The sequence below is a fragment of the Erinaceus europaeus genome, chromosome 1 (genome assembly GCF_950295315.1).
Source record: "Erinaceus europaeus chromosome 1, mEriEur2.1, whole genome shotgun sequence".
Classification (NCBI taxonomy): domain Eukaryota; kingdom Metazoa; phylum Chordata; class Mammalia; order Eulipotyphla; family Erinaceidae; genus Erinaceus; species Erinaceus europaeus.
Window position 1 is genome coordinate 189,904,188 of NC_080162.1, and position 25,978 is coordinate 189,930,165.

The window sequence follows — 25,978 nt, forward strand, 5'->3', positions numbered from 1 at the left end:
TCATGACATTTAAGATGTAGATAGTCTTGATTTATCTTATTTCCTTTTGCAGGTCTAAATGCAATGGTACGTCATTGGTCATAGCAAGCATGTAAATGAGAAAGCATGGCTAACCTGGCTAGTCCCAGACCTGAAGAGTTCAATTATACTTATAGCTTATCAATAAGAAAAGACATAATCATAGCCACCAAAAAGGATCAAGTGAACATAAGTTTAAAGCCTTCACTAAACATACAAAGGAAATGCTTGTTATAGAAAACTAGAAATCTGAGTTTCAGAGATTCAATAATCATTATGTGAGCAAGTTCATTTCTTTATAGATACAAACTATCTTCCCTAGATTGGAAGGATTATTGGACAAAGAACATAAAAATATTTTTTCTCTTGAAGACATCAAAATTACATTTCAGTACTTAACTATTTAAACAATTGCCATGACCAAATTTATTATTTTAAGACTGCCTCATCTTTATAAAGGACAAGTTTCTATCAAGTAAATGACAAAAATACAAGTGAAAAAAATCAATTTAAATGAAATTAACCTCTGTTGGTGTGATAGGAATAATCAAAGAGCAAAATCGGGAGTCGGGCTGTAGTGCAGCGGGTTAAGCGCAGGTGGCGCAAAGCACAAGGACCGGCATAAGGATCCTGGTTCGAACCCTGGCTCCCCACCTGCAGGGGAGTCGCTTCACAGGCGGTGAAGCAGGTCTGCAGGTGTCTATCTTTCTCTACTCCTCTCTGTCTTCCCCTCCTCTCTCCATTTCTCTCTGTCCTATCCAACAACGACAACAACAATAATAACTACAACAATAAAAAAAACAACAAGGGCAACAAAAGGGAATAAATAAATAAAATAAATATTAAAAAAAAGAAGGAAAAAAAAGAGCAAAATCTAGTGGTGATCTTGTGCTGACGCCATGTTTATCTGAAAGTATCACTATATTTTTATCTCTAAAACTTGGCTTGTTTTTTTTTATTTTTTCATCTTAATTATTTATTGCATAGAGACAGCCAGAAATCAAGAGGGAAGGAGGTGATAGAGAGGGAGAGAGACATAGAGATACCTGCAGCACTGCTTCACCACTTGCAAAGCTTTCCCCCTGCAGGGGGGACTGGGGACTCGAACCTGGGTTCTTGAGCATTGTAACATCTGCGCTCAACCAGATGCGCCATCACCTGGCCCACAAATTTGGGTTTTTATCGTTCTTTGTACATAAGTCACCAAGAAAATACCACATCTTCTTTTCTCTTAGCTCAGAAATCAAATACATCTTGAGGAAAACATTTTCTGACTATTGGATTACAGATTTTAGCAAAGAAAGCATATACAGGATAAATAAGCCCACCTGCCAGCCAGCAAAGATTGGGAAATAGAGTTCAATAAAAATGCAAAGGGAAATTACAAATGTATTAATCTTAAAGATTGTGAATCAACAGAGAAGATAAAGACTGAGGAGGAAATAGAGAAACATAGTAGAAATTATAGAGGATATTATAAAGGGTAACAGATCAATAGACAATTCTAGTCCTCAGCAACTAACCCTTCAAATAGTAAAATTTTCAAATAACACAAATAGTTCCAAGAAACTAATATCTATTTAGAGGTCAGTACTAGAAAACCAGCACATAAGTCCTGGTGAAACACAGGATTCTGGGCACTGTGGAAGTTGAGAACTTGCTCAAAGAAAACTTTTTTGTTTATTTTTTTCTGAGTCTTTATCAATCTGGAATGACATTTTTTTCAGATATAGACACACAGAGAGAAGCTACGGCTCTAGTGTCTTGTAATATGGTAGCAGCTAAAACCTAGGTAGTGTGAAAGACATAGCAGTCATCATACCAGGAAAGCTTTCTTCCCACCCACCCCCCAAGAAAAAATGTTTAAGTAAGTAGTCATAGAATAGAACCTTTGTAGTGAGTATAGTGAGTTGAATCTGCATATTGAAGGGGAAAACTATTCCCTGAAATTCTATAGAATGGAAAAAAATGTTTTAAAAAACTAAAATAAAAAGTCAAGATGAAGCCAGGTGGTGGTACACCCAGTTGAATGCACACATTAAAATGCTTAAGGATACTGGTTCAAGCCTCTGGCTCGACCTGCAGGGCGAGGAGCTTCATAAATGGTGAAGTAGTGCTATAGGTGTTTCTCTTCTCTTTCCTTCTCTAAATCACCCTTCACTCTCAATTTCTATGTGATTCCATGTAAAATAAATAAATAAAATAAAAATTAAGTGATGAGGTTTGGTGCAATGAGAACACAGAAATGATTTACAAAATCAAAATAGACCCCTTTGTGGGCCCCCATAGGACCTTGCCTTCAACTTGGATCAACAATGGTAGAGAATGTTCCATCCTCCAAAGGGAGGTTGGACAACATACTCTATGCTACACCTGAAGAAGATGGGTCCTGATATTGGGGCAGCTTGGAACATTCCTACTCATGACCACAGAATGTGAGTTTAAATCTATGCCGGGTCCAGGGTTCATGTCCCTGTTCGGGTGCCAGATGCTGGGCTAGCCTGAGGGTGTTTCTTCCTGGACCCGTGCTCTCTGGGTTGGAGAGAACTCGACCGGAGCCAACCTAGGCTGCTGCTTACTCAGCGACAGGAGAGGAACCAAGAACTCTAGTGGCTGAGCGGGAACACAATGCAAATCTCCTTTATTGATCAGAAAAGAACTGCCTTTATACCTTCCAAAGCAGAAGTGGCAGGTTGGAAAAGGAAATTGGTAGGATATGGGGTGGAGAGGAGAAAAGAGAGAGAAAGTAGCAAGCTTCCATCTAACCAGTGGGGGTTAAACCAATGCCCTGCAGGCAGGGCGTGTCTCAGACAAAACAACGATTATGTAAATAGACCACAATGTTAAGCAATGGAGCAGGGGGCAGCTTGCATAATGCCCAACAAACATACAGGGATGCAGAGGTCACATAGGCTCCTAAGCTGAATATGGGCCCCAGATCAGATGAAATGGATGAGGTTTACAGTCAACAGTATTTATACCACTTTCCTATATTAGGGAGCTACTCTCTTCCCTGATCCAGCTTTCTGGTCTTTTTTCTAGCCTGACATCATCTCCCCAGACAATAATTTGAATCCACCTACATATCATTTTCAGGATCAAGGAAAACAAACAACAACAACAACAAATAGCCAGAGGCTCTTTGGAATATAATTAAAAATGCCTACTTGCTATCAACAAAATGGAGACCCCCCCCCAACTCTTTATCTGCACTTCTCCAGCCTTTAGGTTCATGATTAATTAACAACTTGTTTGGCTTTAAATGTTAACTTTCTTTTCAGCCACCAGGTTCCAGATGCTAGCATGATGCCAAACAGACTTCCCTAGACAGACAACCCCACCAATATGTCCTGTGGTTCCAATTCCCCAGAACCCTGCCCCACTAGGGAAAGAGAGAGGCAGGCTGGGAATATGGATAGACCTGTCAACGCCCATGTTTTTCAGCGAGAAAGCAATTACAGAAGCCAGACCTTCCCCCTTCTGCATCCCACAATGACCTTGGGTCCATACTCCCAGAGGGTTAAAGAACAGGAAAGCTATCAAGGGAGGGTATGGGAAACAGAGTTCTGGTGGTGGGAATTGTGTAGAGTTGTACCCCTCTTATCCTATGGCTTTGTCAGTGTTTCCTTTTTATAAATAAAATTAAAAAATAATTTAAAAATATAATCAAATCAACTGTACGGAGGAAGATTCATAAGTCTCTCTCTCTCTCTCTCTTTCTCTCCACCCCCTGTCTTCCCTCTTAATTTCTCTCTCCCTCTATCCAAAGTAAATAGAAATTTATTTTAAAAGAAACATCAAAATAGCATCCAGTTAAAATCATTAAACTTGACATTATTAAAATGATTATTGCAACACATGTCTAAATTTCCATCAACTATAAAATTTCTATTTTGATAGTTTTATCTGAACACTGATTCTTTTTTTTTTTTTATTCCCAATGCAGTTGGGACCTCGTACATTTGTTATTTTACCTCTCAATTTTTTCTTCATTCAGATATGTAGAGAAAACAGACATTTTTTTCTTCATTCAGATGTGTAGAGAAAAACAGAGAGAGATATCATGGTGTTGGAGATTCCTCCACTGCTGTAACACCTCCCCATGTGGTGCTGGGGCTCCAACTTGGGTCATGAGTTTAGCAATTGCATGAACTATCTCTCTTGATCGTAAAACAGTTTTTTAAAAAAATAGAAAAAACATTTGAAGTCAATCTGATTTATCCAGTTTTCTTTGTAGATGGCTATATTGATTTAGTCTGGAGAATTGGTTCTTAAGTTAAAGACCTAAAACATATTGAATGAATGAATGAATGAATGAATGAATGAATAGATAAATAAATATCCTTATTAGAGATGTGGTAAAGAAACATGATGTTGGGAAAGCCATTTGAGGATTTCAGCTCACTTGACAGTGAATTTATTGAAACTTCTTTGTTCTAGAGAAAATAAAATAGTCCCTACTGAATAATGGAACACAGTTTCTGTCTTGAAGGAGTAATTACAGAATAATAATGGGATCATGAAGAAATTTATGAGAGTAACAGAAGAGTCTTTACCATAATACCAAGATATCATGAGGCAAAGAAAGTCAACAGACTTATCTCATCAAAACCACTTGAAAGTGTTAATGTCTTCTAAATGTCAAAACAACACAACAATTTAGTTAAAAAATAGTACAATTCCTTGAGTGTATGCTAGCAAAAGACATGAAAAATATCTTCAAAGACTACAGTTTTAAATTTTAAACCAGTTTCATGGAAGAATAATTTCAGACTACTGTTCCAGTTTGTTCTTTGCGTTATTTTTATTTAAAGTAAGTGAAGCCCAAAGGGAAAGCAAGCAATTGCTTTAGGCTTGTCACCCTGACTCATAGGGCATCTTTCTGCCTATTGCCCCCATATCTTGACTGCTTTGTGTCATATCTCTGGCACTTCGGATGCTACTTAACCTTCCCCTTGATGTTTCTACCTCTTTGCTGCCCCACACCCCCAGTGAGCACTTGTGTAGAGAGAGTATTGGGGGTAATATATGCGGCCTACTGTATTCTGGGGTAAGTCATGGTGGTGACAATTCTTGTTCAAGATTGGATGCTGCAAGATCTTGTTCAAGATTGGATTGCTTGTTTTATCCGGGTTCTGGTGCCCACAGAACATTCATGAAGTATTACCAAACCTCTCATCCATACCATGAGAGATACTGCTATGACATAAAACTTGAGGGAATGGGGGGCCTCGGGGTGGCACACTGACTCGAGTGCACATAGTACATAGTACTACATGCAAGGACCTGTGCAAGGAACTGGGGCTGAGCCCCTACTTACCAGCTGCCAGGGATCCATTTTACAAAGCAGTGAATCAGGTCTGCAGGTGTCTATCTTTCTCTCTCCCTCTCTCCTTTCCTATCTCCCTCTCCTCTCTCAATTCCTCTCTTTCCTATCAAATAATCTGAAAAAAAAGGAGGGTACCCTAGAAAGACCTGAGCAACACCACGTTGGTTTACCTTGCATTGTCCTGTTGGTTTTTGGTCCAGGAATTTAACTATGAGCACCCAGTAGGCAGGCAAGTGAAAGACCAGCAGCTGTGGTACAAAGCTCAGTGGCAGACTTAGAAGACTATGTGTAGTGACTAGAAGAAGCTGGTAGCTATGCTAAAGGGAACAATATAGGAATTCAACTAGTCAGGAATTTAAAAAAAAATCAGATTGCCATATATAATACAAAATGCCCAGATTTCCTTCCTTCCTTCACTCCATCCTTCCTTCTTTCCTTCCCCCCACCCCTCCTCCTCTTTCTCTCTTTCTTTCCTTCTTTTTTTCTCAGAGAGATACCTGCAACAATAAACACAGGGCTTACATGAAAGAGGTCCCTTGTTAGATGTCTGGTACCACCAATAGCTAGAGCAGAGTGGTAATCTAGTAAAACATAACAAACAAACAACAAATACTAGAAGACAAAGCATGTTGCCCAGAGGACAATTAAGTGATCCTGGCAGTAACAGAGATGCTGGGTCATAACTGTGCCAATGTCAATATCGTTATGATATTTTCGTGCTATAGATTTATAAAATTTTATCACTGGAGAAAATGGAGTAATGGTTTCATAAAATATTTGTTATTTCTTATGACTTCATGACAATCTTTGTTTAGTGCTCCCTATGATGTCTAAAAAACTGAGAAGAGGGTAATTTTAGATCTACCAATATAGAGAGAAAGAATCATCAGCAAATAAATTAGATTATACTTTTCCAACATTAGGTTTAAAAGTAGCTCAAGAATTTAAAAAAGCAAAACTTAACCCCTGTGTTTGTATAGCTCCTTTTGGTGTTTGCCTGCTTCTAATAGACTGCAATGAAAAAAAATAAAGTAATATAATCAGGAACCTCTTGATATAACATTGAAAATGATCACTGAGTATTCCCTAAAAAAGACTATGAAAATCAAAGGCGTCAGTCTACCCAAAAGCATTGTAAAATTGCCACAAACTGAAATACAGTGAAAACTAATGTACAAGCAAGTCTAGAGGAGAATGCTTTGAGTAGTATGCCATAGTCATGAAAGGGTTAATGTACATTTCTAAAAGGCCCAGTTCACGTGCTGATGCACTTCTTAAAGACCATCACGATCTAATATTTTAATATATGCCTTGGGTGTTTATTAATAGGCACTTTGGAAAATCATTCAGGCCACTGGCTTCTTTCCTTTTAGTGCTGGGAAATAGTAATTTACTAAATAGCAACTCATTAATGTGAAAGAGTTAATGGAAGACTATATTATGCATTTTGATAATCCACTTCAATAAATATGACCATATAATGATGATTATTTAGAAACAGAAGTAGTGACAGTAAATCTAAATAAAGTCATTATTTATAAAGCTGCAACCAGCTATATTTTCCAACATATTGATAGGATAAAAATATCTTTTGTCTTTTTGTATAGGACTGTTGATCACTTAGCATTACATACAAAAAATAAATCACATCTGAGAGAATATGGAGAATAGAACTAAAACTAAGGAAGATTAAAGTGCATTCTCTATATTTCAAATTGCCTTAGGTATTATCAACTGACCTAATATTTTCTCTTCTTTTACTTCACTCAAAAGGCAAAGAATTCCAATCACCACAATGTTACTGAGTCTCCCCTGCTTCTTCTGTATGCCAGTTTCTCAGTGAGAAGGATTACAAGAAACAAAAAAGGAAAACTACAGACCAATATATCTGATGAACATAGATGCCAAAATATTAAACAAGATCTTGGCCAACCAGATACAGCAACATATCAAAAAGATTGTTCATCATGACCAAGTGGGATTCATCCCAGGAATGCAAGGCTGGTTCAACATCCGTAAGTCAATCAATGTCATTCACCACATCAATAAAAGCAAAGCCAAAAACCACATGATTATCTCAATAGATGCAGAGAAAGCCTTTGACAAAATCCAACACCCGTTCATGCTCAAAACTCTACAAAAAATGAGAAGAGTTACAAAAAGACTCAGGTATGAGGGACCACACTGCATGGCCACATCCTTCTTTCATTTCTAGGAGTCATTATCAATGAAGACCTAGGGATAGGAGGAGAAAGAAGGCATCCAGGAAGAATCACTGTGAGAAAGGAAGTAAGGAAAAGAGAAAAATAAGCATCAAAATGATCTTTGGATAAAACTTAGTAAAAACTGGGCATTTGCCATTTTCAGTTTCTATGGTTTAAATCAGAGAATCTTTAAAAACTATCTTTATTTATTGGATAGAGACAGAAATGGAGAGGGAAGGGGGGATAGGAAGAGAGACAGAGAGACACCTGTAGCACTGCTTCACCACTCGTGAAGCTTTCCCCCAGCATGTGAGAACTGGGGACTTCAACTTGGGTCCTTGTGCATTGTAATATGTGCACTCAACCAGGTGCACCACCACCCGGCCCCTGGAGAAAAAAATTTTTAAACCAAGTACTCATTTAAAAATATATTTTATTTTAATGGGGAGAGAAAGAGAGAGGGAGAGAGAGAGAGTAGTATTGCTTTGTCTTATGGTGGTGCTAAAGATTGAATCTGGGATCACAGAACCTTGGGAATGAAAGTTATTTTGTATAAGCATTTTATTGTCTCCTCAGTCCCAATCAGATAACTTTTATAGAAAGGGTATGTACACTTTATACAATGGCTTAGATTTTTTTTAAAAAAAAGTTTGAATCTTCAGTTTAGTACATCTGTCTTTATGGATATTTTTAGTCTGTCCCTTTGAATTAAAAAGATTTAGAGGAAATAACTCTATAGTGAATTCTAATTACTTTTGAATTTGCTTATTTTTGTATTCATACAATAGCGATATATACCGTGTGTGTGTGTGTTCCTGGTATTTTGTACATGTACTATTTCACCACTCTCAGGTGTCATTCAATCAAGTTGAAAATCAGAGAGGGAGATAAAAATAGGGAAGTGACCCAACAGGTGCTGGAATTCCCTTCAATGCCATCATATTTTCATGTGGTGCCAGGGTTTAAACTCATCTAGGTACTGGAACCTCTGACCTCAAATAGCTATAAATTCAAATATCTACTTATTAAATACATATTATTTGAGTAAATATTCACTAGAATGCCCATTAACCACTTCAAAAAATACGTTATGCATTCTTTCCTTATATTTTTAGAGTTCAAATTTAATTCTGATAAAAATGTACTTCAATCTGGTGAAAATCAATCTTTGTTCAACAACCATGAATCCATTGTCCCTACCACAGTCATTTCAATTAGGGACTACATAAAGACAGACACCCTCATCTGCCACGTATGAATAATCCTGATGAGGGCTAGAAGGTTATTTGAAGGAACTCAGAGCTGATTGTACTGGTCAAGTAGCCCCTCCTCAAGCAAGTTCCTCAGGTGGCATGGAAGAGGGACCAGACATCAGGATGTCTCAAAACTGCACAGGTATCTCTCCCATCTGGCTTGAGGCCATAGAGTGTAGCTTTGTGCTCCAGAAGTGAAGAGCATGACTAAAGTTAATCACTACAGAGGAGACTGGGTCCTGAGAATCCAGCCTGCCTCAGTATGTATGTACCTCAGAACTCAAACCACAACCCTAGGTCTAATATAAAACTAGGAGAGAGTGGAAATCCAGTGCCTCTCACTCTTGAGGACTAGCACCTGTCTCTCTGTGTCTATCTTTCTCTTTCCTATTCCTGCTTTACTTCAGAAAATGAAACCTGATGAAATCTCCTGTGATTGTTTTGCTATTGACATTCATCTGTGACCTGACAAGCAGAGTTCAATTTTTTTTTGTCCTGTTTCATTTGCAGCTTTTCTATTTTATATAGTATTTGAAACCTCATCAGATTTGCCTCTCCTGTACTGGGGTCCATTCTCCAATACTTGCTCAAAATGTGTCAATCCCAACTTAAAGCTGGCCAACCAACATTATTGATTGTGCAATTAGCCTCTAAAGAAGAGATTCTAGGGGCAGGATATGGTGCACCTGGCTGAGCACACTTTACAGTACATAGGACATGAATTTGAGCCCCTTACCCCCACCTGCAGGGGGAAAGCCTTGTGAGTGGTGAAGCAGTGTCACAGGTGTCTTTCTGTTTCTTTCGCTTTATGTCATTACCTTCCTTCTAAATTTCTAGCTTTCTCGATCAAATACATAAAAATAAATAATTTTTAATAAAAATATAAAGAGAGATTCCACCTGAATATTTTGATAACGCTTCACAGAGACTGGTTCAAGAACCAGTGTTTTAATGGCCTCCAAGACTGAAGGAGACTAGGAAATGTATTCTATATGGTAAAATAAGGGAATGTATTTGCTTCTTCAGAGTTCTTGAAAACAGCATAAAGATCTTTGGGGACTTAGGGCATGTATAATATACTTTTTTTCCCTCTAAAATAAAAGGTTCAAATACTTAGCCTCTGTGCAAGAGATAATCTAGATCCATCAACTTTTATTTTTGCCTGATTATTTCAGGGACAGAAACACATGGATTACATTTACTGGCTCTGCAGAGGCTTAGTAGCTGGTTAAGTAGTGGGGAAACTTGGTAAGGAAAAAGAGAAAGCAAGAACAAAGTGAAAGAATATATCTTATTAATTCATTAATTTTCATTGTTTGGACTCCATGGCCAGCTTTCCAGAGAGAGAGAGAGAGAGAGAGAGAGAGAGAGAGAAAGAGAGAGAGAGAGAGAATATACCATGCTAATAAGCTTTCCCCAGTGCTGTGGGAACTTTGGTGGAAGCCAGGCTGCATGCCATGCTTGACAAAGCAGACACTGTTCCAGATGAGCTATCTCACTGTCTCAACACACCCAGCACATAAAGACATAAAGGAAGGGAAGGTTGCTTGTTACCCTTCAGGGCTCCTTTCCCACTTAGCTAATCTTCTGTGTCCCAGCAGTTCTTCCTTTGTAACATCCTTCAAGTCCAATGTCCTTGAAGAATTCACTAACTCCAGGTTCCTCAATATCCCTTGGGGTTTTCAAACACTGTACATACCTTTGTGAATAGTTCTCTAAAAAAAAAAAAAACTCTCCATGAATTATTTTGTTAATAGTGTGTTTTTATCTGTTTCTTGTTGATATTCAGGTTGATATATAGTAAAGTTATTTATAGCAAATGCTTATTAAATTTTTAGTCTTCTAATAGCTTTATGAGTACTGAATCATTAAATCTTCCCAGAAGGGCATATCAGGAGGTTCTCTTGCTATTCCCAGTTAATAGTTGAGATGAGATTAAGCCACCTGCCCAAGGTGCACCACCAGAAAGTGATAGAATGTGATTTAAACTGCAGCCTTCTATTCCCAGAGTTTGGGATTTAAACAAATGCTCATGCAATGAATCTGGGCATCCAGAAACATATAAAGATTGCAGTTCCTTCAAAAATACTGGGTATAATAATTTACATTTTTAGTTAATTTAATCTATAAAGAATTACTGCATTTAAATTTGTATTTTGTTGATTAATGATGAATATTTATTTCCGTATGTTATCCCTAGCTATTTATCCTCAGAAGAGATTGTATTTTCATGATCTTAGACTATTCATCTGCTGAGATATTTGAGTAACAGTTCTATTTTATTAGCTCTTCCAGTAGTAATGTTTTTGTTATGTGCATTAAGTTTTATTATATTTTATATAAACAATCGTTTTTTTTTCAAGTATCTTTATGTAGAGGTTGTGGTTTTATCAAGAAATAAAAACATGGTCATTGAGTGTGTCTATTCAACACAGAGAAGAAAATAAAATAAAGTTTATTTAATATTATGACAGATAATCATTATTTTCAGTTTACTTACTTTCATTTACTATTTCTAAATAATATTTTTTAAAACTCATATTTTAAACACCAAATATCTATATTTTGTGGTTGATATCTATTTTATGTCTGTTTAAAATTTGTAATTAGGTATAATGTATTCACATAGTAAACTATTCAACAACTATAAGGGCTTCCTTCTCTCTATTGCCCACTTGTTAAATAATTCATTGTCCATTCTCACTCAGGATATACTCAGTAACTGAACTTCTTACTAAGCTATATTATTTATTTACTTATTTTTAATTTTTAAAAATTTGATGGAACAGAAAGAAATTTGATGGCTGGGAGTAGGAGTTAGAGATGAAGTGTGAGAGACACCTGCTACACAGTTTCCCTCTCTCTTAATTTTTTACTAGGGGATTAACTGTTTACAGTTGACTGTAAAATACAATAGTTTGTACATGCATAACATTTACCAGTTTTCCACATAACAATACAACCCCCACTAGGTCCTCCTCTGCCATCATGTTCACATGGTTTCTCTTATGAAGCTTCCCTCCCTACATTGGGGACCAAAGGCTTGAACTTTGTGCTTAGCAGAGTGGGTGCATGCCTTGTGCATGGCTCAACTGGGTATGCCATTGCCCAGACCCCTATAATTCATCAGCAGTGACAGTTTTACTAATAGCACCTTTATCCATTCAATAAGCATTAATTGAAGGATTATTCTATGTCAGAAAAAAATGACTAAAACAAATGAGGAAGAGAAAGACTGTGATGGGATATGCCTTTTAATTAATTAATTTTTTTTTTTTACAGTTTTTAGTTACAAATAGGAAACACTCACAAAACCTATAGGATAAGAGGGGTACAACTTCACACAGTTCCCACCACCAGAACTCTGTATCTCATCCTCTTTCCTGATAGCTTTCCTATTCTTTATCCCTCTGGGAGTATGGACCCAGGATCATTATGGGGTGCAAAAGGTGGAAGGTCTGGCTTCTGTAATTAATTTTCTTCCCTGCTGAATATGGGCGTTGGCAGGCTAATAAATACTCCCATCCTGTCTCTCTCTTTTCCTAGTGCGGTGGTTCTCTGGGAAACAGGGGCTCCAGGACACATTGGTGGGGTTGCCTGCCCAAAGAAGTCCTGTTGGCATCATGGTAGCATCTGGAACCTTGTGGTTGAAAAGAGAGTTAACATATAAAGCGAAGCAAGTTGTTAACTAATGATGAACCTAAAGGCTGGAATAGTGCAGATGAAAATTTGGGGGTCTCCATTTTGTAGATAGTTAGTAGGCCTATTTTAGTTATATTCCAAAGGACCCATGACTATATTCATTGTTTTTTTTTTCTTGAGCCTGAAATCTGATATGCAGGTGGAACCTACTCATGACCACAGAATGTGAGCTCAAATCTACAGGGATGCAGAGGTCACATAGGCCCCTAAGCTGAATGTGGGCCCCAGATCACATCAAATCAATGGAGTTTACAGTCAACAATATTTATACCCCTTTCCCCATATTTGGGAGCTACTCTCTTCCCTGATCCAGCTTTCTGGTCCTTTTTCCAGCCATGACATCATCTCCCCAGACAATAACTTGGGTCTATCTGCATATCAGATGTCCAGCTCGGGATATGCTTTTTTAGAGTGGTCAGGCAAGATTTCTCTGACTTTGACAGTTGAGTGGAAAGCTGAACAACAGGAGAGAGCCATGCACCCACTTTAGGAAGATCACTGCAATCACAGGGGTGGGCAGGGGAAGCAAACTTGAAAATTTTGAGGTTCTTTCTGGATCTGAACATCTGAGGAAATACAGGGTCCATCCTGGTTGGAGTTAAAAGATTCTGTAGAAGCAGTAGATGTGATGGCTGGGGGAGGGAGGACACATCCTGTGCCTGCTAGCAAGTAAACTCCCAAAGGCCTTTGGTTTTTATTCAAAGAGAGATAAAAGATAAGCAAGGGCATGGACTGCAGAACCACTGCTGACAATGGGAGCCAAGTTCGAGACAGAGGACTCAAAACTGGGTTTGATTTCAGAAGGAGTACTGATTTTAACTGTCTTGTTTTAATGTTTTTATTTATTTATTTGTAGGTGAGAGTCCTGAGATGAGAGAAAGTCCTTTAGAGGAGAGAAAGATGTGCAGGAGAGAGACCAGAGCTTAGCTCTTGCTTATGGTGGTGTTACAGATTTAACCTAGAACCTAAACCTAGAACCTCAGAGCCTAAGGCATAAAAGTCTTTTACATAACCATAATGCAGTCTTTCCATTATGTCACTTTTACCTTTTTTAATGCAATGAGAATGGATGCTTACTTGTGTGAAGAATTATCAAACGGGGCAGGCTGGGTGGTTAAGTGTACATGTTATCATGAGCAAAGACCCTGGTTCAAACCCCCACCTGCAGGGGAAAAGCCTCACAAATGGTGAAGCATGTCTGCAAATATCTCTGTATCTCTCTCTCCCTTTCCCTCTCAATTTCTCTCTGTTCTATCAAATAAAGCTTTGAAAAAATCTGAAAAAATCAGAACTACAAAGCATACATTTAGATAGCCTGTGTACTTTACAAAGTATTTTTATACTGAAAAGAGCCATATGACCTCATATCATGTTTGTGTTCTGTATTATTCTTCCCACTTTATGAGAAGAAATATTGAGACAAATTTAGAAAATATATTAAGAGATGTAAAACTGTAAGTAACAGATCCAATTCTGTAGTTTCTTGAGGGAAATAAGTCTTTTTTTAACTTACTATTTTAAAATGTATTTCTTTATGTTTATATTCTGGGTAGAGATTAAAGCAAAGTTGAGAGGGAAGGAAGAGATAAAGAGGGTGAGTGAGAAACTTGAAGCACTCTTTGCTTGTGAAGCTTATCCCTTGCAAGTAAGGATTTGGGGCTTAAAGCTGAGTCTTGGTGCACCTTTTACTAAATTACATTTTGTTTATTTATTATTAGATAGAGACACAGAGAAATTAAGAGGAGAGGAGGAGGTAGAGAGGGAAAGAGACACAGAGATACCTACAGCCTAGATTTCAGCACTTGTGAAGTTTTTCCCTGCAGGTGGGGACCAGGGGCTTGAACCTGGGTCCTTGCTCACTGTCATGTGTGTGCTTAACCAGCTGTACCACTGGCTTGCCCCTGAGTCCTTCTGCATTGTAGTGTGTGTACACAACCAGGATCACCACTGCTTGTCCCAAGGAAGACAAATCAATGTTTTTTACCTTTTTTTTTTTCCCTAGGAGTATATATTAACACTATTTCCACCACCAAAGGTCTGTGTCCCAACCCCCCTCCCTACAGTGAACAAATGAATCATTATTGGAATTTCTATGTTAACTTTACAGCTCTTTTTCTTTGTACTTTTCTTCCTATTTTGCTTCTGCATTTGAAATCTGGGTCTTCATGAGTTATTTTGGTCTTTTGATCCAGTACCGCATGTCTTAAGCATGTTTGATGGGGTATACAGTCAACAATATTTATACACCTTTCCCATATTTGGGAGCTACTCTCCTTCCAGATCCAGTTTTCTGGTCCTTTTTCCAGCCATGACACCATCTTCCCAGACAATAACTAGAATCCACCTGCATATCAGATATCAGGCTCAGGGGGAAAAAAAGAACTAGTATAGACACAAGCCCTTTGGAATATAACTAAAATAGCCTACTAGCTATCTACAAAATGGAGACCCCCCCCAGCTCTTCATCTGCACTACTCCAGCCTTTAGGTTCATGATTAGTCAACAACTTGCTTGGTTTTATATGTGAACTCTCTTTTCAGCCACCAGGTTCCAGATGCTAGCATGATGCCAATCAGACTTCCCTGGACAGACAACCCCACCAATATGTCCTGGAGCTCCAATTCCTAGAACCCTGCCCCACTAGGGAAAGAGAGAGGCAGGCTGGGAGTATATATCAACCAGTCAACACCCATGTGCAGCTGGGAAGCAAATATAGAAGCCAGGCCTTCCACCTTCTACATCCCACAATGACCTTGGGTCCATACTCCCAGAGGGTTAAAGAATAGGAAAGCTGTCAGGGGAGGGAATAGGATGCAGAGTTCTGGTGGTGGGAATTTTGTGGAGTTGTACCCCTCTTCCTTCTTATGGTTTTGTCACTGTTTCCTTTTATAAATAAAAAAGAGAAAAAGAAAGAAAGAAAGAAAGAAAGAGAGAGAGAGAGAGAGAGAGAAAGAAAAAGAAAGGAAAGGAGGAAGGAAGAAAGAAAGAAAACAGAAAGAAAGAAAGAAAGAAAGAAAGAAAGAAAGAAAGGGAAAAGAAGGAAGAAGAAAGAGGAAAGTAGCTCAATGTGATGGTACAAGTGAGTGTCTGCTTGATAAATTGATTTGCAGAAGAATATTTTTTTCCCTTTTGGCCTGGGCAGCAAAGAAGAAATTCCAAACCTCGTATTCCCATTTTTCACATAAAGATTATGGAATATTTTGAGGAAGTAATTTTAAATTAGCTTCATCTGTGGAGTGTGCCAACAAAGTGGCTGGCAAAGAACTTGTTCTGGAGAACATGGGTGAGTGACAATCACAGTGTGTGGTCCAAGGCTAAGAGTAGCCTTCCTGTGCTTTCACTGAGATCTACCACCTATTCTGTAGCAATCTTTATTAGATTTTTATTTTATTTATTTATGATTAGATAGAGACAGAGAGAAATTGAGAAGGTGGAAGAGATAGAGGAGAAAGACAGAGTCACCTGCAGACTTGTTTCACCACTTGTGAAGCTTTCCCCTTCCAGGTAGGGACCAGGGGCTTGAACCCAGGTCCTTGTACACTGTAATATGTGTGCTTAATCAGGTGCTCCAATGTCTGGCACCTTGCAGTCGTAGTGTCAGTGACTCCTCTTCAACTTGCAATACCATTCTAGTGGGTCATTTATTGGGATAATTGTCCCATTTCCACCTACTGTGATATTATAGGAAAATGTTTAGCTTTCCAATGTAGTTGCCCTGTCACATCATAATATGAGTTAATGCTACCATGAGCATTTTATTTAAGAAGCAAAATTAGTACTTTAAGAAGAAAAGATGATCACTTAAAATCATATCTAAACACTTTATGTCAAATGTCATAGCAATCAATATGAAACAGCCAAAGATTCTGATTCATTTATGCCCATTAGCCTTACTGATTACCACTACCACCAGCAGCACTCTCCACCCCCCAAAAAAACAATAAAAACAGCATTTATCTCTAGTCTTCTGTGAAGCTGTGTTGCATAGTTTCATATGATAGCAGAGGGAAATGATTTGGAAAATACTAAAAAGAAAAAGTATCAAACTTTAGGACAACAGCTTAAAGTGTTTAATGAAGTATAAACAGCTTCCACTGGTAAAGTATCTAAAAGCAGTGCAATGACAAAGAACAGCGAAGAAGAAATAGAAAAGTACACAGTTTATAATTAGAGCTATTAAGAGAACTAAAATGAATAGAGAAAGCAAGTACTAAAAGTGAGTTGCTCACTAAACCTTGGATCAAACACATACTGAAGGGTTGTGTTGACACTGGCCCTTTAAAAAGAAACACATTAAAACACATTTGTATCTGCTTGGTGTCAGCATGTAGGCAACATAAATGCATTATACCCAAAGAATGCTTTCTATTATGTGACATAACATCTATATTCTACACCACAAGGATGGGCATTATTGTGGTGTCATCTCCATAGCTTTCAACATTAGCACTTTGGAAAAATGGCTCTTTTTGAGTCCACAGAGCTTAAAAAAATAACTGCTTGGTTAAAAAACATAACATTCATCAGTAAATTCATGACACTCTCAAATGTTTGTTAATAGTCATACTTAATATGAGTATGTTTAAAATTTACCCCCTTTACTTTATACTTGGGACAATATTAAGCAACTTCATTATGAATGAGTTGTTTTAGGAGACTGGGGGTGCTCAGAGTTGCTGATTAGAGAACGTCTTGAAGTCAAAGTGTTGGGTATGAACAGAGAAGCAGTGCCAGAAACATGTCATACTCCTTCTAGCATCCATAACTCACTGTGTCCTCAAGAATAAAACAGAGAACATTGTTCTGCAAATATCGGTGTAGTCTTTTTTTCTTACCTCAGTTATCTTGACTGTTTAAAATTACTTCTTCATTGTAGTTTGTTACAGTCCAAGGTGTCTGCAAATAACTGGTTCACAATTCATCCATGAATTAAAATATGGGTAAGTTTAAATAATTGATATTAAAAATCTCTGGCAAGCTACAGTTTAATTCCTTAAGTCCTTTGTATTTATTTATCCAGTGTTTGTTCTCTCTCTTTCTCCATGTGTCTCTGTCTCTTTTTCTCTCTCCTTTTCTCTACTGAGTGACATTGATTCAGAATTCCATCATAAGGATTATCTATGGGTCTTTGAATGAGGATGTATTTAAACTAGCTGTTAATAACATAATGTGATGTCTGAAGATATTGATTTACAGTAAAGGATTTTTTTATTTAAGGGAGCAGGCTTGAAACTGAATTTTGGCCCAAATCTTGTTCCATTCCTAACAAAGTGATTGATTTTTAATGTTGAACCAATCTTTCAAAATTCTTTCATAATATAATGTACATTATGTTACTTAATACATACCAACACAAATTTTATTAGATTAATAAGAATGAAAACATATATAAATGCACATATAAATGCATTTTGATAGTGCTCAGCTTTAGTTTATCTTTTCAGTCATGGATAGATTTTTTAAAGTTCTCTTTATTAACCTTAGTGGAAGAGTGAAAAAAATGTCTGCCCTTCTGCCAAGGAAAGACACTTCCATTAAGAAAATGTGAGGGTGTGAACTTGCCCAAGCAAGAGTGAAGAATATAAAGATGGGAAGACAGGTTCATTACTTCCTTTCCCTTAACTACATAAATATGTAACCTGTATTCAGATTCATCTCTTCTTTAATCTTATATCTACATTTTCTTCAGTTCATGACTCCTTCTTGAGCCTTCAAATTCATTCCCTCCAGTCTCTTTCCTACTTTCTATATCTTTATTTTATTTCTTCTCTCAGAGATGAATCTGAATATAGATCACATCTTTATGTGTTGATAGTTAAGAAAAAGAAATAAATCAGGGCTCTATTGAATACTCAGTCTTGTTAACCTGCTAATTTCTTGAATTCTCTATTCAAGGGCTGAGAGTTTATAGGAAGCTGTTATAGGCATGGTTTTCTCTCTTTATATCTCTCTCTCTCTCTCTCTCGTCGGGAAATTGTGAGGATGTGGTTGAGCTTGGCAGGGCTTGAACTGAGGGGACATCCATCCTCTTGTCTTAATCAGACTTATTATCTACATAATCATTGTTTTGCCTGAAAGATTCCCACCCATTCCACTCCTTTGATCTAACTTCTTTATACCCTCCCTGCCTCCAGGGTATTATTAATCCCACCAGTTAAAACCCTTGCAACAGTTGCTAAGGACGTTCCTACCTTTCCAGCAACCTTTTGCCTTTCTCCGCCCCTTTTCTAGCCATTTCCGTTTCCAACTTGCCACTTCTGGGTCTGACTTTTAAAAGCCTGGGCTCTCTGATCAATAAATAATTAATTGTCTTGCCACCATGAGTCTGTTCCTGAGTCATTTACCTTGCATCGTTGAGTGAGTAGCAGCCCAGGCTGGCTTCAGTCGTATTCTCTCCAACCCAGAGAGTAAGCACCCAGGAAGAGGCACCCCCATGCTAGCCCAGTTCTCTCTTTCTCTCTCTCTCTCTCTCAAGTTTTCTCCCCACCCCCATCTCTCCGGCAGTCCACATGTCCTCCAACATGTGTGTGTTCTCAATTTTCCTGAATAAAGTTTAAAATTACTGAAAATTGTACTTTTCCCCAGGCTATAGAGAGTGTATTGGCAAAATTAGTACTTGAACAAAGTTCTACCCACTTAAACTACTGTTATTTTATTCAAATGATATTGATAACCTAAACATTAATATTAGAATTGAATTTCAGATATTTAAATTGGTAAATCTGATTTTCTATAGATTATAGAAAATTAATTTGTTGGTAGGGAATTTATTTATTCAAATTATACATTGAAACTATGACTTGTTGCCATATAATTTTCTAGCATTTGGGTTATAGCATAAATTAATTTATCCAACTATATTCTTTCACTGACTTTACATGTTAGTGGGAGAAACAACTATTCTGTTTCTCTTTTTTTTTTTTATGTCACCAGCGAAAGCCTCTGTGATCCTTCCAAATGAAGTAATAGAAAAATAAATAACCAAAAATTTAACTGAGGAAAAATCATTCTGGATAATAAAAAGTAAGAAAGCCCTGTTTTATAATGTCTCTAGGCATAGTTAGTAGAGAAGGAAGTCAGTGTCTACCTGAGTGTAATAGTCAATGAAATGTGTAGGTCTCAGTAGTAGTAAAACACTGGAGTCACTGTGAGTGAGATGAGTGGTCCTCAGATATTTCCAAGTAGAGGTGTAATCTTGGCATGATTTAGCTTCTAAAATGTCATGTAAGCTATTGTGCATGGAGGTGTGAGAGGATGTAGGAGAGGATTCAGATAGCCGGGACCAATAGTAATGGTGAATTTGTGCAGGGTGGAAGCTAATGCCTTCGATATACATGTTGAAGTTAGAGTCAAGAGACTATGCTTTGGGGATGGGAAAACAGCTTAATGCTCATGCAAAAGACTTGCAAGCTTGAGAGTCTGAGGTCCAAGGTTCAATCTCAAGCACCACCATAAATGGGAGTTAAACAATTCTTTGGTCTCTCTGTGATTCTGTTTATCTTTCTCTTGATATCTCTCTTTTGTTGGTATGCTTCTAAATTCTTCTAAATTATAAGACCTTCTGTTTTGATCATCACATTAGGTTTGCTTGTATTACTTACAATGTGGTCTATTTACATAATCACTGTTTTACCTGGGTCCCGCCCTGCCTGCAGGGTATTGGTTTAGTCCCCACTGGTTAGATGGAAGCTTTCTATGTTCTGTTCGTGCTCTTTTTTGCTCCACCCCCTCTCCTAGTCATTTCCTTTCCCTTGTCACTTCCAGTGAAGAGATGCATAAAAGGTGATATATCTGATTAATAAATGAGATACTTCTTCCCAGCTCAGTCATGAGTTGTCTCTCTACCACCTGTGAAGCCAGCCCGCACTCTTTCACTAAAAATAAATCAAGAGAATTTTCTCTAGCTAAGTATATATGTGAATACAAGAAAAAAGAAAGAGTAGATGGTAAATTTAAGGCTTAGGGAGTCTTTAACCAATGTACCATTGGAATGAGTGTAGTATATGTTAGTAGCTCATTCTGTGGAGCACATACTTTTACAACAGCTTTTATAAACTGCTGTATATATATAACCAATAGAAATACAGTGTGAACTATGTCTTCTACATACTTTTAAGCTTCCTAATCATAGTAAACAAAGTCAGAATAAAGTGAGGTGATGCATTTTAGCATATATCCTGCTTATCTTAAAGTTATCAAACTATTATTATCTCAATGTGCAATCAATGCAAAATGCAGTTCTAAACTCACTTACTTGCTAAAAACAAAATCACAGATTCCACATCAAAATGTATAATACTTCCATGGTCTTCCCAAGTGCAATGAGTGGGGAAAAGTTTAATCACCTGAAATGCATGTTCCAGCAATGTCAAACCAGGTGATAGCTTGTCCTCTCATTTCAGCTCTCAGGTTATAAAACTATTATAGTTGTATGGCCCCCAGGAACATGCTAAAATGGTTTCCATAGCTTTCTTCTACTCTAAAATCACTAATCTCATCTGCTGTGACTCTGGTTCCTGTTTATTAACCGTCTTGTCTCAACTTAGGCCATGCCACCTTCCAGATACCAGGCTGCTGATGCTACCATGACTCCACCCCAACTTCTCTGGGAAGATCATCTCACCAATGTGTCCTGGACCCTTGCATCTCCAGTGCTCTGGTCCACTAGGGAAAGATAGAAACAGGCTGGGGGTATGGATCAACCTGTCAACACCATCCTCAGCAGAGAAGCAGCTGCGGAAGCCAGAACTCCTACCTTCTGCTCTCCATAAACATCCTTGATCCATACTCCCAGCAGGGGAGAAGTGATAGGATGAAGATAAGAGGACTCTGCACTCCAGCTCCATCAGCACCCAGAGAGAGAGAAGGAAAAGGAGATGGAGCATATGGAGGTAGTTATGATGTCATGAGTGGTTTAGAGGGAAAGAAAGGATTGAATCAGGAAAAGAAGGGGTAACTTTGTATAAATGTGGGCAGATAGTTGTAGAGAAAATGGTTGGCCAATGCTTACAACTTTAGGGGAACTGTGGTTGATTACAGTGGGGAGAGTGAAGAGTCAGAACTCTGGTAGTGGGAATGGTGTGGATTCAAACCCCTGTCGACATATAATTTTGTAATTTAAAAATATAAAAAATAAATAAAATAAAAATATATATTAAAGGGGAGTCGGGCTGTAGCACAGCAGGTTAAGTGCAGGTGGCGCAAAGCACAAGGACCAGCATAAGGATCCCGGTTCGAACCCTGGCTCCCCACCTGCAGGGGAGTCACTTCACAGGCGGTGAAGCAGGTCTTCAGGTGTCTATCTTTCTCTCCTCCTCTCTGTCTTCCCCTCCTCTCTCCATTTCTCTCTGTCCTATCCAACAACGACAACAACAATAATAACTACAACAATAAAACAACAAGGGCAACAAAAGGGAATAAATAAAGATAATAAATATTAAAAAAATTTTAAAAGACAATAAAATATATATATATATATATTAAAAATAAAACAAAGATTCTTTGTTTTTTGTATGTTATATTCAGTATTATTTTTTTCACATTTGGGTACTTTTGGATGCTTTTATTGTTTCAAGTGTAACCAAACCACTTAAGTGTTGTAAAATGTTTCAAAACACAAGAATATAGTGGGTCATGTGGAAGAAGCGTGTGTGGTATTTGTTCTGGCCTGAGTTTCAGTCCTGTTGACCATAAGATCAATGCTAAGAAATCAACTATATATTATATATAATAAGTATGTATTATATATATTAACATACACACATAACACAAGGCTGTGTATTAACCAGTGGATGATAATGAGTCACACACACACACACACACACACACACACACACACACACACACACACACACACACATATATATATATATATATATATATATATATATATATATATATATATATATATATCATGTTTCCCTTGGGAGAAGTGGTCCCATTTTCCTGATTTAATGTTTCCAGAAATCTACCCATAGCAAATAATGATAATTGATTATTTATTAATAAAACCATGTATGTTTTATACTGTTTGTTAAAATATCCATGTGTATGTTATACTTACACCTAGTGTTAATAGGAAACAATCACATTCTAGGTACTAAGTTGTCTCCACTACCATCTTAGACACCAGAAATTCTGAGATAAGCTAAAGAGAAAGAGGATGAAAGGAAGATTAGGAATGTGTAAGTGAAGAAAAATGATTGTGTGAAAGGAAGGGCTGCATAAAGAGACAGTTATATTTTATTCATTATTTAAGTCAATTTATTTATATATTTATTTTTATATAGATTAGAGCACTACCCAGTTCTGGTACACAATAGGGTGGGGATTGAATATAATTCCTATGGTCTAGTGTTGAACAATATCACTGACAAGAAAGTTTTATTTGAAATCAAGTACACATCCTCCTGATGTCTTCAGTGACATCAAGATGGTGTGTGTTTTATTTATGGCCTCATAGATTTTTATTATTTATCTTTGATAGTGATATAAGGTTCAAAAATGACATTTGTGACCAGGCAAGCAATTACAGAAAGTGAGCAGAAAAGAATTTTGAAAATCTTGACTATGAAAAAAGAGTTTAGATTCAGACTATATACTTGAAAATATACTAGTGAATGCAAATTATAGTCATGACTCACTGAAAGTGTAGGAAATTATGGGACTACCTGTGAAAATTACTAAGAAGTTGATACTTGAGTTTATAGTCTTTTTTCATCCAGAAAAAAAAAAAGCATCAACTGCTCCTTCTCCTTGAGATGGAATGCAGTTATAAGACATAGTAACACAGATCTGACAGTTACACAGCCTGTTACAAACTGAAATAGTTTGAAGAGAGAGAAAGAAAGAAAAGAATGAAATCAGGCAACACTGGCATTTTAGGAGAAAAAAAATGGAATGTAGAGGAGTCAGTGGTTAAGAGGAGAAATTAAGATTCCCTTAATTTATACAATATGGGGGCTGAAAGAAGGCATCCTATTGTGGAAGAAGATGATGAGTTTGTGGAGAATGGGGTGTGCTGACACTTCTTATAAGGTGATAAGATACTGTACACCTAAGATGACAGTTATTGTTATCATTTCTTCACAACTGTATATCGTTATATGATAGAATCTATGATGCATCATTTCCCCCCAGTAAAATAATTTAATCAAAGCACTTCAAAATGATGCCCTACAGAGAGCCATTTGCTTTACATGCAAATATATTTACTATTTTAAATAACACAAATTCATTGAGATTTCATGTTACAGTTTAATTCTAGACGTCTTTGGGCATATGCAAGCACTGATTGCTGTTGTGTCAATTCATATTCATCATCTAGATTTTCCTATATGCATAAAACGCACAGCACTATGGCTCTGGAATCCACTTACATAAGTCAGTGTATGCTAATTGAAGAATCTTTTATGTCAATACTTGTTGAACTACTTTGCAGTGATCCACTGTAATGATGATACTAATCTTAGACCATGGTAAAAATTCAGCTTTGTGTAAAGTGCTGTATTACTTGATCATGTTAAGTATCTCGGTCTGCCCTACATTTCTTAGTGAAATTATTTGAATGATAGTTTATAGTACCACCAGAGAGTTCTAGCAACCTCTTTTCTGAAGTTATAAGAAAACCATCTATGCCTTCGTACAGATATGATTCACTAGACTACTGAAATATTTGCCAGTAATGCTTTCCTATGTATGCAGTGTGCTAAAACAAAATAGATGAAATAAAATACAATGGGGGGGCACACACCTAGTAGAGCCCACAGGTTACCATGGCAAGGACTGGAGTTCAAACCTCCACTTCCCACCTGCAGGGGGGAGGGGGACTTCACTAATGATAAAGCAGTTGTCTTTCTATCAAATACCCTCTTCCCTCTCAATTTTCCTTTGTCCTATCTAAAAAAATAGAAAGAAATAAAAGAGGAAAAATAGTTGCCTGGAGCTATGGATTCATAGTACCAGCAATAACATGTTGACAATCAAAAAATTGCAAAACAACACAACACAACACAACACACACACTTGAAGGTTGACAAAACAGCTCACCTAGATAGTGTGCCTTATTTGCTGTATCTGCAACGTATGAAATTGGCTACCACCACAGTGGAGAAAGCAACAGTGCTATTGTGTCTTTTCTTCTCCCTCTTCCCCTCCCCTCCCCTCCACTCCCCTCCTCTCCGCCTCCTCTCCTCTCCTCTCCTCTCCTCTCCTCTCCTCTCCTCTCCTCTCCTCTCCTCTCCAAACATAAAGTCTTGGTGTTTCCAAAAATAAATAAATAATTGTCTTCAGTGTAAAATTATACATTCAATAATCTGAGAATCTAATAGCTTGAGAGAAGAGTAATGCACAACACACAGTGACCCAAATTCAAATATATATTAACAGAATCTAAATGAGCTTTATGGAAACAACTTGAGTAGGTATATGATGTGATAAAGATCTAGCCATGTCTATCTAGTGAGCCTTTAGATTTTGATAATTATCTCATCCTTTTAACCACTTCATCCTGTTTGTCTTCTATCATTTGTTGTGTAATATCTCCCAGAAATAAAATACTTGTAGGTTTATAGTCCGCATACTTGCTTTGTTGAGTTTTGAAATAATTGCTTCAGTTTTTGCTTCTCTAATAATGTAGCCGGTTTTATTTAACTTCTTGGTACCCTATATTTTGTCTTATTACAAAAAGGAGGAAAATTGGTTTTTTAAACTTGTTGCCAGAAGTAATGCTGGGGTTCTGTGCTTGCAGCATGAATACTAATAGCCAAATTTTCCTTTACATTCTTTTTCTTTTCTTTTCCTTTCTTTTCTTTTCTTTTTTCCTTCTCATTGACAGAATAAGACTGAGAGATTGAATTAGAGAAGGAGAGACAAAGTGAGACACTTGCAGCACTGCTTCATCTCTGATGAAGCTTCCCTTCTGCAGTTGAGGACCAGACTGGGGGCTTGAAACTGGGTCCTTGTACATGATAACATGTCTTCAACTGGATGCACCATCACCCAGTTCCAAGTTTTTTGTTTGTTTGTTGATTTGTTTTTCTTCTTCTTCTTCTTTTTATTGTTAATGCTTCAGTGCTCTGGAATGACTGTTCTGTATAGTAGAGAGAGGCAGAAACAGGGAGAGAGAGAAAGAGAGAGAGAAAGAAAGAAAGAAGACGGAGGAGGAGAAGAAGACTTTATTGTTAATGTACTTCAGTGGCAAAAAGCAAAAATGAGTGGAGAAACACACACACACACATACACACACAACCAGTTGATTTCTATCCATTACAATTATAAGATCATTCTCATTTTGCACACTTTCTGTGTAAAGTTAACTATGCTTTAACAATAGCCAAATTATTGATCTTTTATTTTTTAAGACATTAGTGATGTTTGGGTTACATTTTAAGGAAGTCAATACACTGTGTGACACTGTTTTCCCACATTTTTTTTTTAAGTTTTTGATTTTCTCTTTAATGCATCCTCATTCT

The 25,978-nt window shown here is 37.3% G+C and overlaps 1 long non-coding RNA gene across 1 annotated transcript in view; it reads right to left on the bottom strand.

The window, feature by feature from the left end:
• LOC132541155 (uncharacterized) overlaps positions 1-19,143 on the bottom strand; it is a 701,393-nt gene extending 682,250 nt beyond the window's left edge. Inside the window, exon 1 of the long non-coding RNA XR_009552327.1 lies at positions 19,129-19,143. This is a non-coding gene — a long non-coding RNA (uncharacterized LOC132541155). The remainder of the gene's footprint in view (positions 1-19,128) is intronic.
• Between the last annotated feature and the right edge of the window lie 6,835 nt (positions 19,144-25,978).